The 14332-nt window shown below is 32.8% G+C and overlaps 1 protein-coding gene and 1 long non-coding RNA gene across 3 annotated transcripts in view; one reads left to right on the top strand and one right to left on the bottom strand.

Moving 5' to 3' along the window:
- LOC141450850 (cyclic GMP-AMP phosphodiesterase SMPDL3A-like) overlaps positions 1-14332 on the top strand; it is a 577559-nt gene that overhangs the window by 322347 nt on the left and 240880 nt on the right. The gene's annotated exons all lie outside the window — the stretch shown is intronic.
- LOC141450852 (uncharacterized) lies at positions 2941-5357 on the bottom strand. Its single transcript, XR_012456358.1, has 3 exons — positions 5007-5357; positions 4681-4763; positions 2941-3370 (listed from the first exon to the last, which is right to left on the bottom strand). It is a non-coding gene; the product is annotated as an uncharacterized lncRNA (long non-coding RNA).

The following is a 14332-nucleotide window of genomic DNA, read 5'->3' as shown; positions in this document are numbered from 1 at the left end:
TTGTAAGAAGTCCTGAATAACTGTTTAGTCATGCATAAAATTATGATTTAATGAATTAATCGCGTTTTACATTTAATCATGATTAGCCATTAGTCTACTATTACCACGGAAAGAACTCTAGGATTGTTCCAGATACTCTATTAGGTTTTTATACAACTTAGTATTTCAACTCAACATACGTTTTTTATATCACATGGCAATTAATACCAGTAACTAAACAACACTATTACGTATCTCCCCTCTGAATTTCGCTTGCTATCTCTCACCCATCAGTCTTTTCTAAATCGTCGTCCCGAAAGAGTGACACTTACTGTCTCTGGCAAATCTCCCTGCGTCACTTCCGCATCTTCCTCTCCCCCGCCCGTTCGGTCAACTTGTCGATGAGGCTCAAAACTATCTGAACCCCCCTTAACGGTTATGATGATATAGCTCAACATTAAACTACGCAAACGTTTTTACAGTAAGTGATTTCAAATATTTATTTATTTAATTTATTTATGTTTTAGACAATTTCGAAAATATATCTTTTCTTAAATTACTTATATTTTTTATGGTTTTCAATTTATATCTATATTAGTGTAATATTCCTTTTGTACAGACCCTGAAGAAGGTAGTAAAATTACCGAAACGTTCGTATAAGGCAAAAAAATTTGTTTTTATTTATGACCGCACCTTGATATTCCCCAAAATCATTAGTCCTAATCATCACTAGATTATTTTTAAATACCATAACAACTTTAACGATGCTGGTTACTCTCTAGAACTAATTAGAACTACCTTACACTAATGTTTAACCATGCTAATGACTATCTAGACCTATATAGGACTACCTTACACTAATGCTTAACCATGCTGGTGACTCTCAAGACCTGTTTAGGACCATCTTACGCTAATGTCCAGCATGGCTAAATATAAGTGTAAGTTAGTTCTATATAGGTCTAGAGAATCACCAGCATGGTTAAATTAAAGTGTGAAGCAGTCCTATATTGGTCTAGAGAGTTAGCATCATGGTTAAATTTAAGTGTAAGGTAGTTCTAAATAGGTCTAGAGAGTCACCAGCTATTATGATTACATTAATAATCTTGTTTTTCAGATTAAATACCTCCTGTATTGGAGTTCAGCAGGATTTCAGGATCAAATGTAAGAATTTTTACTTAAAAGTTGTATTTGTTAAGTATTGTTAAAATTCATTGATTTATAAAATAATCTGTTTATAGTGTTTGTAAAAATTTATACAAATTTGTCGTAAAAAAAAATGTAAATAATTTTTACAAAATAAAAAGTTAATAATTGATAATAATATTGTCTTTATTATTTCCTACACTCTCTTAATTATTTAAAAAAAAAATTAAAAAAAATTGTCTTAAGAGTGTGAAAATGGATGATAAAATAATAATAGGGAAAATGGCCGCACAAAGTCTAGAGAGTGTGTAAGTGGATGGTAAAATAAAAATAGGGACAATGGTCACTAAAGTCTAGAGAGTGTGAAAGAGGATGATAAAATAATAATAAGGAAAATGGCCACTCAAAGTCTAGAGAGTGTAAGTGGATGGTAAAATATTAGGGACAATGGTCCCCAAAGTCTAGAGAGTGTGTAAGAGGAACGTAAAATAATAAATTTGAAAATGGCAGCCAAAGTCTAGAGAGTGGTAAGTGGATGATAAAATAAAACAATTGAAAATGGTTGCCAATGTCTAGAGAGTGTGTGAGAAGAAGGAAAAATAATAAAAGTGAAAATGGCTGCCGGAGTCTTGAGAGTGTGTTAGGGAAAGGTAAAATAATAGTAGGAAAAATGGCTGCCAAAGTCTAGAGAGTGGTACGAGGAACGTAGAATAATAAGAGGGAAAATGGCCGTCATAGTCTAGAGAGTGTGAGAGCAAGGTTAAGATATCACTGCGCATGACATCTAGTAACAGCTGATGGATCTAAAAGCCGTTGTCATGGTGATATGACGCGGCCAGAGGGTATATAAGAAAGTTCGCCGCGCGGGCCGGGCCGGGTGGGGAGAACATTTGCCTTCCGACCGTCGAAGCGACAACATCTCCCTAACCACAACATGACACTTTATCAAGATTTTTTGATGGAGAAGATGTGTTGACAAGATATATATTTGGAGCGACGAGCGACAATACCCCCCTGCATCAAGCAGTACGACTTGTGTCGTACTGAACACCATTTTTTTTTGTCCACGTATATATAGAGGTACCATATGATATGAGCGTCTTATCACCATGGAGACGTCCGCCCATTATTTCAGTAAACTCCTCCCACTAGATTGCTAGCGCCGCCTTTTTTTAACCATGCTCTACGCCACGAAGAGTCCGCCCATTAGTTTGGTAAACTCCTCCCACTAGATGACCAGCCCCGCTCTTTTTTAACCTTGCTCTCACACTCTCAAGACTCTGGCAGTCATTTTCACTTTTATTAATCCTCTTACACACTCTCTAGACTCTGGCAGCCATTTTTCCTACTATTTTACCTTCTGTTTACACACTCTCTAGACTCTGGCGGCTATTTTCCCTATTATTATTTTACCTTCCTCTTACTTACTCTCTAGACTCTGGCGGCTAGTTCCCTATTATTATTTTAGCTTCCTACCTCTAGATGGCTAGCCCAGCTCTTTTTTAACCTTGCGCTCACACTCTCAAGACTCTGGCAGTCATTTTCACTTTATTATTTTACCTTCCTCTTACACACTCTCCAGACCCTGGCAGCCATTTATAATCTTATTTTAGTTTATTAAATTATTGTTTTTGTTGTTTTTTTAATTTGTTTATATAAATAGTGATTATAAGGAAAAATAAATAAAATATTATTAATGAATTCCTTTTTTATTTTCTAAAAGTTTGTTATACACATTTTTACAATAAATTAATACGACATTTTAACAAACATTTTATATTAATTAAAATATAATTGTATTAATATAAATTTTACAAGTATAACTTTTAACTTGTCAACATGATGGTATTCGAGAATATTGTATTAAGATACAGCATTTGTTTAAATAATTTCAATGCTCTGACTAAAGTGAATTTAACAAAATATTTAAAATCATATTTATTACAATCTTTAATAAATTAAATGAAACTAACATTTAATCATTTAATATTTTATTTTAATTCTTTACAAACATTCAATTTATAGATATAATATATAAATAACAAATATATAATTCTACATAACAATATAAATTGCTTCACTACGTATAAAACAAAAAATATATCTACAATACATAAAACTCTTGCTTTTCCTGAGATGGATTAAATGTCCAAATTAATATTAAGTTTGTATTCATTTCTGGAGATATCAAAGCAATCCAATCCGAACACTCCTTTTAATGGTTTAAGTCGTCAATCTTCACTTCATCCTGTAAAAGCCAACTTAGAGATTAATATGTATTAAATATAATATTACATGCAGTCTAAGCTGTCCATATTTACTGATCCAACAATGAAATAAAAACTACATGTATATATTTTTGGAAAAGTAACAATTAGTAATGTAATTAATTTAGTAATTAATGAATTCCAGTAATTTAACAAAAAAGTAATTTAGTTCAAGTTGTAGAAATCTTGTATTTATATTTAGTTATTTATAAGATATTTTTGTAAAATGTGCAAGAAATTTATTATTTATAAAATTAAAATTAATTTAGCATCCTCCATATTACCTGTATAATACACGCACAGAGTTTGAATCCCATTGGGACAAATTTCGTAGTGAAAATGTTATTAGTTAAACTTTATACCGTTGTGGCATTATCACCTCGGGGAAGATAACTCCATGGAAGTGGTACATATATGTATATATAAGGTTGTGGAAAGCTGTATAAGGAGTGGTTGAGATGCCAGTGGCTTGCAAGTAACTATCCTTTGTCGGTTAAGTCTAGGATATGAGAGAATATCTTAAGACTGTGCAGAGACTCCCAGGTGTATTGTTTTAGATCTTACTCTCTGCCAAGAGAAATACTACACACACCCACACACAGTGACCAGTTATCTTCAACGTTCACATTTTATTTAATAATAAAAATAGCTGTTTATTTAACAAGGTGTTAAAGCTAATTTTTATTTGAGCTCGAATTGCCATCCCTGCACACCAAGTTAGTTTCCATTCTAAAGTTATTCTTTATATGAAAAGATGCGAGTATTGATTACCCTATAATTTCTTATCAAGACATTTTTAAATTAAAAAAAACATGATAAAAATGTTTTACAATAAAATCATTAGGAATAATTATGTATTTAAAAATATTTGTGTAATAAATAATAGATTTGTCAACTCCTGACTTTATCAACCTCAAACATCACTATAATATTTTTAAAAACCAAACTACAAAATGAATACCTAATTAGGTATCCTAGACGGGTCGGAAGGACTTACTTTCTATTAACATTTTTCTAACGAATAATAATTTAATTGAAACAGTAAACACGGCCTCGAAGTAATACTAATTCAACATGGCGGAGAAGTTTCGGCTTTTGAAAGAGAAACTCATGCAAACTGGCAAGTTGTTGAGACTGGCATGAATCCTTTGCCTTCTCCGTGGGTTGTATAAAAGCCTGTTCAGTCCAATCCGTTCTATACATATTAAGTGAAACGTTTCGGGTTTCCTTGAGCCATTATCAATATACTAATAAATTTGTATTTTATGCCAGAAGCTTAAAATCTACTTACTGTATTTGGCAAGTCTCGAATGTAGACCGTCTACTCAGCCAATGTTCACAAGTTATTATCAAGAAACACAATATTATAACAATCTAAAAAAGATTAGAGAGTTCAACTCAAACAAAATAATAATTATAATACACATTTGTTAAATAGAAAAATAAATTAGAAAATACTATTAAAGGAATGGCATAAGCCGTCTTTTGGAACTAATACAAGAGCTGCGTTTTTAAGCTAAGAGTTCCTTCTTACTTTCTAACACTTTTTTTTGACTCAGGTAATCACACAACTAATATTTTCTTTAAAAACTGGATATGGAAAATTTGAACTCTTACCAGTAAGAGTTAGTAAAAAACATACATTGTTGGTGATTTAGGATGTTAGGTACAGACTAGCAACTTAGTGTAGCTTTAATAGTAGAAAAAATAGCTACATCACACATTATGAAAAACTTAAATGTTAGGCCAGGGAATCCCAGAATAATCTTCCCTTCCTAACTGATGGTTTATGATTATATAAATGATTTTATCCGTGCTAGCATGTATCTTCCCTGTTTTACCCCTGACCGGTTTCTAATGTCATCCACAATCAGCGGTAGACTAATAAAATTAAGTGTTGAAAATTCGACTACAACTACGCCCACGTCTCTCACAATACACTTGCAGACTGACTGAGGGAGGTTACATGATGAACATGTGTGTTATTTAAATTTTTATGAATCGTATTTTTTGGGGGGGGGGGAAATAAAATAAAATTAATAAAACCTAGAATGTCTTTAAGTGTTCTGTATATTTTGGACATATATAAGTAATGTTTGGAATTGTAAAGTTGTAATTTTATTTTGTATGGGGGGGGGGCGCGCAAATTTAAGGAGGAAACCGTGATTTATTCTAACAATTATGTTAAGAAATAATTGTTTTTAATTTACATGTGATTCTAATAATGCGTAAATAAGGAAAAATCTTAATAAGAAAACTATAAAACAGTTAAGAACATGCAATATGTAGGTTTGTTTATTCATGCTGTGCCAGTGGGGTTTGGTACGGAATGTGTAAACAAGAGCGTTTGCGAGTTTATTTGGTCTTACTAATGTTAACTATTTTAACATATTAACTTTAACTCGGATACGTCATTCCGGAGCAAACACATAGACATTACTGAGCAAACCTAACTATTAGACATGTTGCATGTTCTTTACTATTTCAAGTTTCTTTGTAAGATTTTACTTATTTACGCATTATTTGTTAAATTATTAGAATAATATTTTATTCAGCAATGATTATTTCCCAATACAAATGAAATGAAAGGGATACTTGTGTTTTTCTGCTTAAATTTGTGGGCTCCCCACATAACATACAATTCCGAAACATACATAACTCATGCAGAAATCGCATGTACCACTCAAAACACAAACATACACCTTGTAACCGTATTCAGCCAGCAAGTGTATTGCGAGACATAAACATGAGTTTACGTTGAATAAAGTCAGCGATATTTTCGTACACTGTTGACCTAACCACATTTTATGTTTATATAATACTATTTTCATTGATGAATTGTTTTTGGAACAACCCATATTACTCTAAGGATTGAATTATCTTTTCAATAGTTAAATTTTGATATGGTATTGCAGAAAATGTATGCAGTTATAGAATATAGAATAAGGAATAGGTTTACTATTCACTAAGGTTAAATTATGGAAAGTGCCGTTATTATTATTAAAGCCATGCTGTGACAAGGATGGTTATGTGCTTAAGGGTGAGAAAGAGAATAGAGGTGGTTGAATTGCTTTGGAGGAGAAGTGGCCACGCTAGTACATACAGCAAGCTGGGTGACTGCTGCAAGAGTGTGCAGGGGTCGTATAATGCGGAAGGCAGTAACAGGAAGAAGATAGGTGTGGCTGGACCTTGGAGTAGGAAGGAGGAGGTATAGCCTACTGGCGGACAAATGGCTCCGGCGAGAATTAAATCAGGCAATTAGTGAGAGAAGTTTAGAGGCCGTAAAGCCTGGTTTATTGGTCCCAGCTAGCAATTAGTAAAAGGTAAAAACTGCGGAGATGTAGCGAAAGCAACACTGTGGTCTGATTACTAACTACACCTCGTCTTCACGATATTCTAAACGTGCAAGCCTCCTCGCACGTCCCCTACACTTGGCATTCCCCTTTTTTTAGTATCGCCTACTTCTCATGGAATTATTTCCTTTCTTGTCTGTCTCCTTCTCCTCTAATTTATGCTCTTCCCGTACATATACCATATTCCCAACACTCAACTAATGGACCTACAATCGTCAGTTTTACATTCAACTCCAACGTACATTAAACGGCAAAAACGGCAGGATAGCACATTCTGTCTGGCTATCAGACTGCACGGTCCGGCCGTAAGGACCTAATTTACCATTTTACTCATTCCACCAGACAAAACCCTTCTACGCCATATTAATCAACTTGTTCTCCTCAAATCACTGGCTTAAGTTGAAGTTATAATTTGCTCTGAATATTTTTTTCTCCCTTTCAATAATATAAATAGTTTACTTCTCATCAATTAAACCCAGAATAATTAGAGTAAATTTAATTGTAATTTTCTACTCGTATTTGTTAGTTTTTCCTGAATGACTTATTTAAGAGTTTTACCATTTTATTCTTACCTTATATTTATATCAGTAAATAATATTCAATACTTCAGTTTAACAAAAAATGTAAAGTAATAATAATAATAATCAGATATGAAAACTGTACTAAATGCCCAAACTTATCTAAGTGTACATTTTCTGCAAACTAGATATCTCAAAATATGTACATTTTCTGCAAACTAGATATCTCAAAATATGTACATTTTCTGCAAACTAGATATCTCAAAATATGTACATTTTCTGCAAACTAGATATCTCAAAATATGTACATTTTCTGCAAACTAGATATCTCAAAATATGTACATTTTCTGCAAACTAGATATCTCAAAATATGTACATTTAACCCTAGTTTTTTTTAAAAAAAAACAACAATGAAATCACACTTAGGGGAAATTCTACTATCACCCCTCTCAAGAAATGCCCTAAAACTAATTCTCACAAAACAATTATTTGAATAAAAGTTGGAAATTATTTTTGAGATAATTTCGAAAAACTGAGAAATCTATTTAATAATGTGTACTTCGAGTTAAGAAATTTTGATCGATTAGTTACAGATAGGTTAAAGTCAAAACCAATTTACCAATCGGGTATTGCTAAGTGTACTGTACCTCTAGAATATTCTGATCTATGATTGTTGCAAAAAGCCTTGGACAAATCGAAATATAAACTATGGTCTTTTTGCTATATTTATTTATTTATTTTATTTGTAGGCGCGCGAAACGCCTACATCGAAATGCTGAGGTGCCCAATTGGGCGTTGGACGAAATAAGAGTAAACAAAGAAGAATATAAAAAAAATAAAAAAGAAATAGAAGAAAAAAGGGGAAGGTACTTACCCTTTGAGGTATGTTGACTAGATGCCTGAGAAGCGATGAGTGGAAAGGAAGCTGTGGTGCGGAAGCGTATATATGTTTATGTAAGTGTGTGCGTGTGTTGAGCTCTGAGAAACGTATCGGAAGGGGAAATGAGGTAAGCGGAAGAGTAAAGGAGGAATAGTGCAATAAATGCGATGGATGCGGTGGAATATGCGGGCTATATGCGTTGAGAAGAACACCAGAAGCAGGCAGCAGAAGCGTGTGAAGCAGTGCCCCACAGAGAACTACTAGGCGTCAGCGGAAGTGATGCGTAGCGGATTGAGAGGCGTTAAGTTGCAAAAAGCGTGAGCAGAGAAGCGTCTTAAACAAGGACTAGCAGGGAACTAAGGCGGATGCGTACATTAGTACGCGCGCGGGCGCGAGACTGAACCGCGGGAGTCGGAAGTTAGCCAAACTGGCCGAGGGTCCTCGGCCACGACCGAACATTATTACTCCTTATCCCAGACATATTGACCATTTTCTAAAAACTACTTTTTCCGCTTCAGGGAGCTCAAAATAGATATTGTTAAAGGATACTCAATTTGAAAATTTGTGATGATGATATTCCTCTAAAATAAATCACCCTAGAAGAGTGGTTTGCCAACCACAGAGCCAAATATCAACAGTAAGAACGATTGAAATTTCTTCTGAGAGGCAAATTGTTTAACTTTAAACTATACAGGTAAGTTTTATTAACTTAATTAGGGTACTCCTGAGCTCTGTATGTTCAAACCATTTCAACATACCTTACTCAATTCTCGACACTACATCTTACACTCCTCAACGCTCCCTAAAATTAACTTAATAAACTTTACTTTAAGTTTTAAGTCTTAGTTGAACTATAAGTTAGTTGAATAAAACCTTATATAGTTAATAACGATATTATTTATTGATTAAATTAAGTAGTAAGGTATCCATAAAATTAAATCATGACTTACTTATAATAATGTGAACAATGGCCTTGCATCTCCTTGGTCTGAGGCTCTTGATCTGTGTCCCTAAAGAGAATGGCAATTTCACCAGCTCCGCCGTCTAACTTCTTTTTAAAATACGCTCGCCCAGGCCGAAAACCTCCTTTTGTTCATGGGCCCAGGGAAGTTTTAAACGCACAGAATATGCGAGCCAGCAAGTGGAATTTTTAAACTAGACTTTTCAAGAATTCAGTAGATTTTTACAAGTTATTCTACAACCAGTTATAAAACTGTTTCATCCAGTAGCTAGTTTTCAATAGTTGACAAAAAATATTAGCTTTTAAATACTACTCTTTCTGACATTCAAATAAAGAAGTATTTTTGCATTCCTGCCCATATTTCCTAGATAGTGGTTCCACAACTAAGACCCCCATCTTATCTGAATGCTTTCAGACGAGGTAAAGATTAGAGGGCAGTGCTCTCCCTTTGCTGTACATTCATTCTTTCAAGGACAAAGAATGTATTTTTCAAAACCTCCGATAAATAAAGTTTTGGAGTATTCTAACTCCACAGTTGAAAACTTTTAATTAATGATATTTTCCAACTGAATTGAATGGGTTAACATCAATAACCTAAGAAAAGCGACTAGGCTGTTTTACACCATCAAAATTTAAGGCAAAGGTAAACGAATGAAATAGTTTGCCAAAGTCCGGGATTGTAAAAATTACAGGTAAATAAGTTAAATGTTTTTGAGCCAGTATTTTGCAGCGAACTTTTTTGTTTTTGTTAATATAATAAAACTTTGAAAGTCTCGCACACAAATAAAATAAAATAAATAAAAAAAAGAAATGGACATTTACCTATAAAAATAGGAACAGTTAACTATCTTTCTTTTTATCGCGTGGAGTTGCTGGTTTATTGTACTGTAAGCTTTTCCAAGCATGTTCTTACCAAGTAGGAGTTTTACAAACGGTTGGTGTACTTAAAGTTGAAGGAAGGTTTTTTTTTCTTTCTTTTCTTTATTCTTCTATTTTTACTTTACCATCGCAGTTTAGAGAGAGAATGGATGTTGGTTTATTCATGAGAACCGCTTTAGAAAAGTGGCTGAAATTTTGTTTGAAAGAAAATAAGAATCTGTTACATAAATTAAGATAAAAAAAAAAATCTCTCTTTTTATTTTATTTCTACCATTTGAAATCTGTTTTGATGGTTATTTAAGTTAAATTTTCAGATTATTAGGGGATAAAAATCTGTTTTCAATGCTGACACGTCAGTATTTTACAAATATCGAAGAACTTACTTGCCCAAAACGAACTTTTACACAAACTCAGAAGTTTATTATAGTCATTTTACCCATCTCAAACAATCAGAACTGTACATTATACTTAGACAATAATTTGGAAGAAAGAATACCCACTCATTCTTCCAAGAGTTTCCTTAGGGAACCATTCCATGATTTAGTAATTATAATTTTTGATAGTTTTTAGCCAAGTATATTAAATGATAGAAACGCCAAGATGTTTGAAGTCATGGGGTAGTCCAAATACAGTGCTGAAGGAACTACCTTAAAGGAAATATGACCAAATAAGTAAGAATACTGTTTCACTTATTTCAGGAAAAATGTATGCATTATTCTTGCAAGAGTACCCTTAAGTTTGACTCTTACACAAGTGTAATTACAATGCAAGTATACAAATTTTTGTTTTTGTTAGACTAGGATACCTACAGAGTTGCAGAACATCCTTGTAGAAGTATCTAGTTCACTTCACAAGTACAAAATTTAGTAATGTTTGTTAAAAATCAAAAACAAATGCAAAGCCCTCAAGCGATAGATAAAAAACTACTTAATTTCTTTCCTTATACGAGTATATTTACAAAGAGAAAATTAACCTGCATATCACTGATATTTGTTAATGAGGTAGATGGGAAAGTTAGAATTATTTGCAGATTTTATCAAAATTATCTCATAAATATTATTATTCTTTTTCAACTAGTGACCATACTAAATGATGCGATTAGGAAGATAATATAAAGAAAATGCTGTGTAAAGAAAGAGAGCTAAGCTGGTGGCGCTGGAAGAGTTGGATTGATCTTAAGAAAAATAGATTCACTCACAGAAAGAATTACAGAGGAAAACACGAAAGGATGGGAAAGAAAACAACGAGTAAATTGCAAGAAATATTGCAGTTGGAAGGGGGAAAAAAAGTTATTGTTTTCAAAACGGCTATAACTTTTGTTTGCTTCTTTGTTTGCCCATGTTTTAGCTGGAAATAGGACAGTTTTATAATTTTGATGGTAATAAGTTTTGAAATGCATTAAGTTAAGATATATCGTGTGTTATGTCACACATAACTTTTAAAAAATAAATAAATAATTAGTGATTAAGATTCAGGGATCATGATTTAGTAATTATAATTTTTAACAATTTCAGCCAAGTACTGAAATTTAATGCTTACGAAGTAATTTATTTCTTAAACGTTTATCAGAAGAAAGAAATTTAACCAGAAATAGTTGTTGACGAAAGTTGGAGTACGGGGATACGGCACTGCTCACACCTACTACTTTGGTTTGGAGAGCTTTGCCAAAATGGAAGGGACTTAGCAAACAAAAACTATGGTGGAAGTGGAATTTCCATTCCTCTCCACGTCATCCTCTGCGTAAGCTATAATTCTCTAACTTTACTGTTTCGCTAACAACTCACAAGATAATAACAGGGAGTTAGCACAGTGGAGGATCTGGCCGAATAAAAAATAAAAAAAAAAACACACACACACACAGTTCGTGGTGAGAGGAATAATACTACGTCCCTTGGATATCTGCGGGGTCCACAGCATCCCGGGACTTGTCATCACGAATATTTAATTACTACGTGCATTTATTTCCTAGAGAATGCGTGTACACCACACTTATGTATAAAACAAACTTTTTTGTAATGCTAATGAGATTGGTGGTGCCGCTTGCAATGGGGGGGGGGGAAACCGCTGATAATACGTTTAATTTTTTCCTACTTTTTTACAAAGTGTATTTTAATTACATTCTTGAAAATGTGCAAAACTATTTACGTTGAAATTTTTCCAGACAGTTGCAGAGAAGTCTTTTACAAGTTAACGTTTAATTTATTTTTTTTTGTTTTTCCAGTTTCAGCCTATCCTTTTTCACCGTTTTTCCTTTCTCTGAATACAAAATTTTTCAAATAAAAGTTATAATGTGTTTTCTAAACTGAAATTGTAACATTTTTTAATGTTAGCCTTAACAAAGAAATAATATGGTTTTATTTCTTTTGTTGACTAGTTTTGAACGTTAATTCAAATCAACTTTAATTAACAGATGCACAACTTCTAAATTTGATTCCTAAATAGTATTCAGCTATGAAGCCATATTTTTTTCAGGCCTAACATCCGCTGGAGTAAGTTCTATGGAAGATATTATCTCCTGCAACTCCCAGTTAGACTTGTAAATCTTCATAATCATTTTTTTATTTCAACTTCCTATATTATTTGCAGGAATGATAATGATACCTTTTATTCGAGCTGTTCACTACACAACTCCATTAATTTCATAAAACAAAAAAAAAGTGGAGAAATGCGATGAAATAATGCACATTGTTTTTAAAATGCTATTTATAATATAAATTCAAAAAAATTTACCGTGTTATCATGTAATGCTGCTGCTGTATTTTAGTTGAATTATTGCAGTTATTAGGGCACGGTGTTAATAAAAATAGATTCTAAAATAAATTATTTATTATTCAATGACCCCCCAAAAAAAAATTTGTCGTTTAATGATGTTAATCTTTATTATTTAGGAAATTTATTATAAATATTAAAAACTATGACTGAAGACTGAACCAAGTGCTTTGACACTTGAATTTAAGACATTTCAAAAAGTGGAGTTAATCAATTTGTGCAGCGAACGGCTCATTTAATGTTATTTATTACTTTTGATGAAGGATGAAATGACTCTTCTTTATTCAAATGAGTCCATTTAGAGCGAGGAGTTTTATTATAGTAAGACATTTTGGAACGGAGTAATTTGAAAAAATCGAAATCTAATGCTGTAGAAATCCGAATAAAATACGGTGAACACCTTAGAATTTACAAGGTACCATTGCCCATTATGGATAACGAAGTTTGTGTAAAATTGTGATTGTGTAAAACAGAAATATAGCGTACAAAGTAGAAGCTCTAAAGCTAGGGGGTCTTCAACCTTTTTGTACTTTGAGAAACCCTTTGAGCTCATAGTCTTTCTTGAAGGAACCTCATCTTTAGGTAGTAGATAAAATGGTTTATCAAAGCAGGTTTTTTCCACTCAAATTCGCATAATTATTCTTGAATCTTTATTTAATCTTAAATACAAAACATCTTTGAATAAATGAAATAGTGATCACTTACGGAACAACCTGTCAACTTTCCAAGGAACTGTAGGTAGAGAATGTTGTCGAGGGTCTCCAGGCAGTAATACTGTACCAAAGGAGAGAGAAAATTCATGGTAGTAAGAAGAAGAAAAGGGAGCATGATGAACTCCAGGGAATTGGGAAGTGGTAGACATTATTCCAGTTCAGTGATGTATGGGGTCTACACAAAATTACTGGGAAAATTATCAGCAAAAATACTTTTGACATTACCGTGGAAAATACAAATAACCAGATAATCACTTCGCTTTTATTTCTCTGTTGGTACTTTTTTATTTTAAAAAAAAAGAAAAAATGAAAACCTCTGGGGACAGGCGGAAATTATAAAGCGGAAAGCCCAGTTATCTCTTATTACATTCAGCTTGGAACAAAACTTTGTTTATGTAGTGAAATATGTATAAAGTTTTAGAGTCTCCTCGGCCTCATATTTAAAAACCAGAGTAATATAAATTGAGATGAATTTATCCGCTTTGTAATAAAACAAAAAAAAAATCTTTTGTGGCCAACATAGATGCTGTAATGAAAAAGTTATTTTTATTTTTTGATCTTAATCCAAAGGATGTCTCTCAACATTAAACTGAAACTCGCTAGTAAACCTCAGTACTCACATAGCACATGTAAGTACACAGTTTTTACTTTCATTGTGCACTAATAGTGGAGATTTTAGTTTTTAAGTTTTCACGGGAGTTTTAAGACCCTCAGAGTCTGAAAAAGGTGATTTTAATAATAAATTGGGTATGCGCATGTAGCTAACTTACAGTGTCTATCTCTAATCAGTGTAAATCCTGTAAGTTAGAATTTGGTATTTCTCTTAAGATATCACTCAAAAACAGCTTCAACTGTTTGTTTTTTTCTTCT

Source organism: Rhodnius prolixus, unplaced genomic scaffold (genome assembly GCF_049639745.1).
Source record: "Rhodnius prolixus isolate KJV_2025 unplaced genomic scaffold, Rpr scaffold_8, whole genome shotgun sequence".
NCBI classification, from domain to species: domain Eukaryota; kingdom Metazoa; phylum Arthropoda; class Insecta; order Hemiptera; family Reduviidae; genus Rhodnius; species Rhodnius prolixus.
Note: the sequence above shows the minus strand (reverse complement) of the source record. Positions and strands in the feature narration are given on the sequence as shown.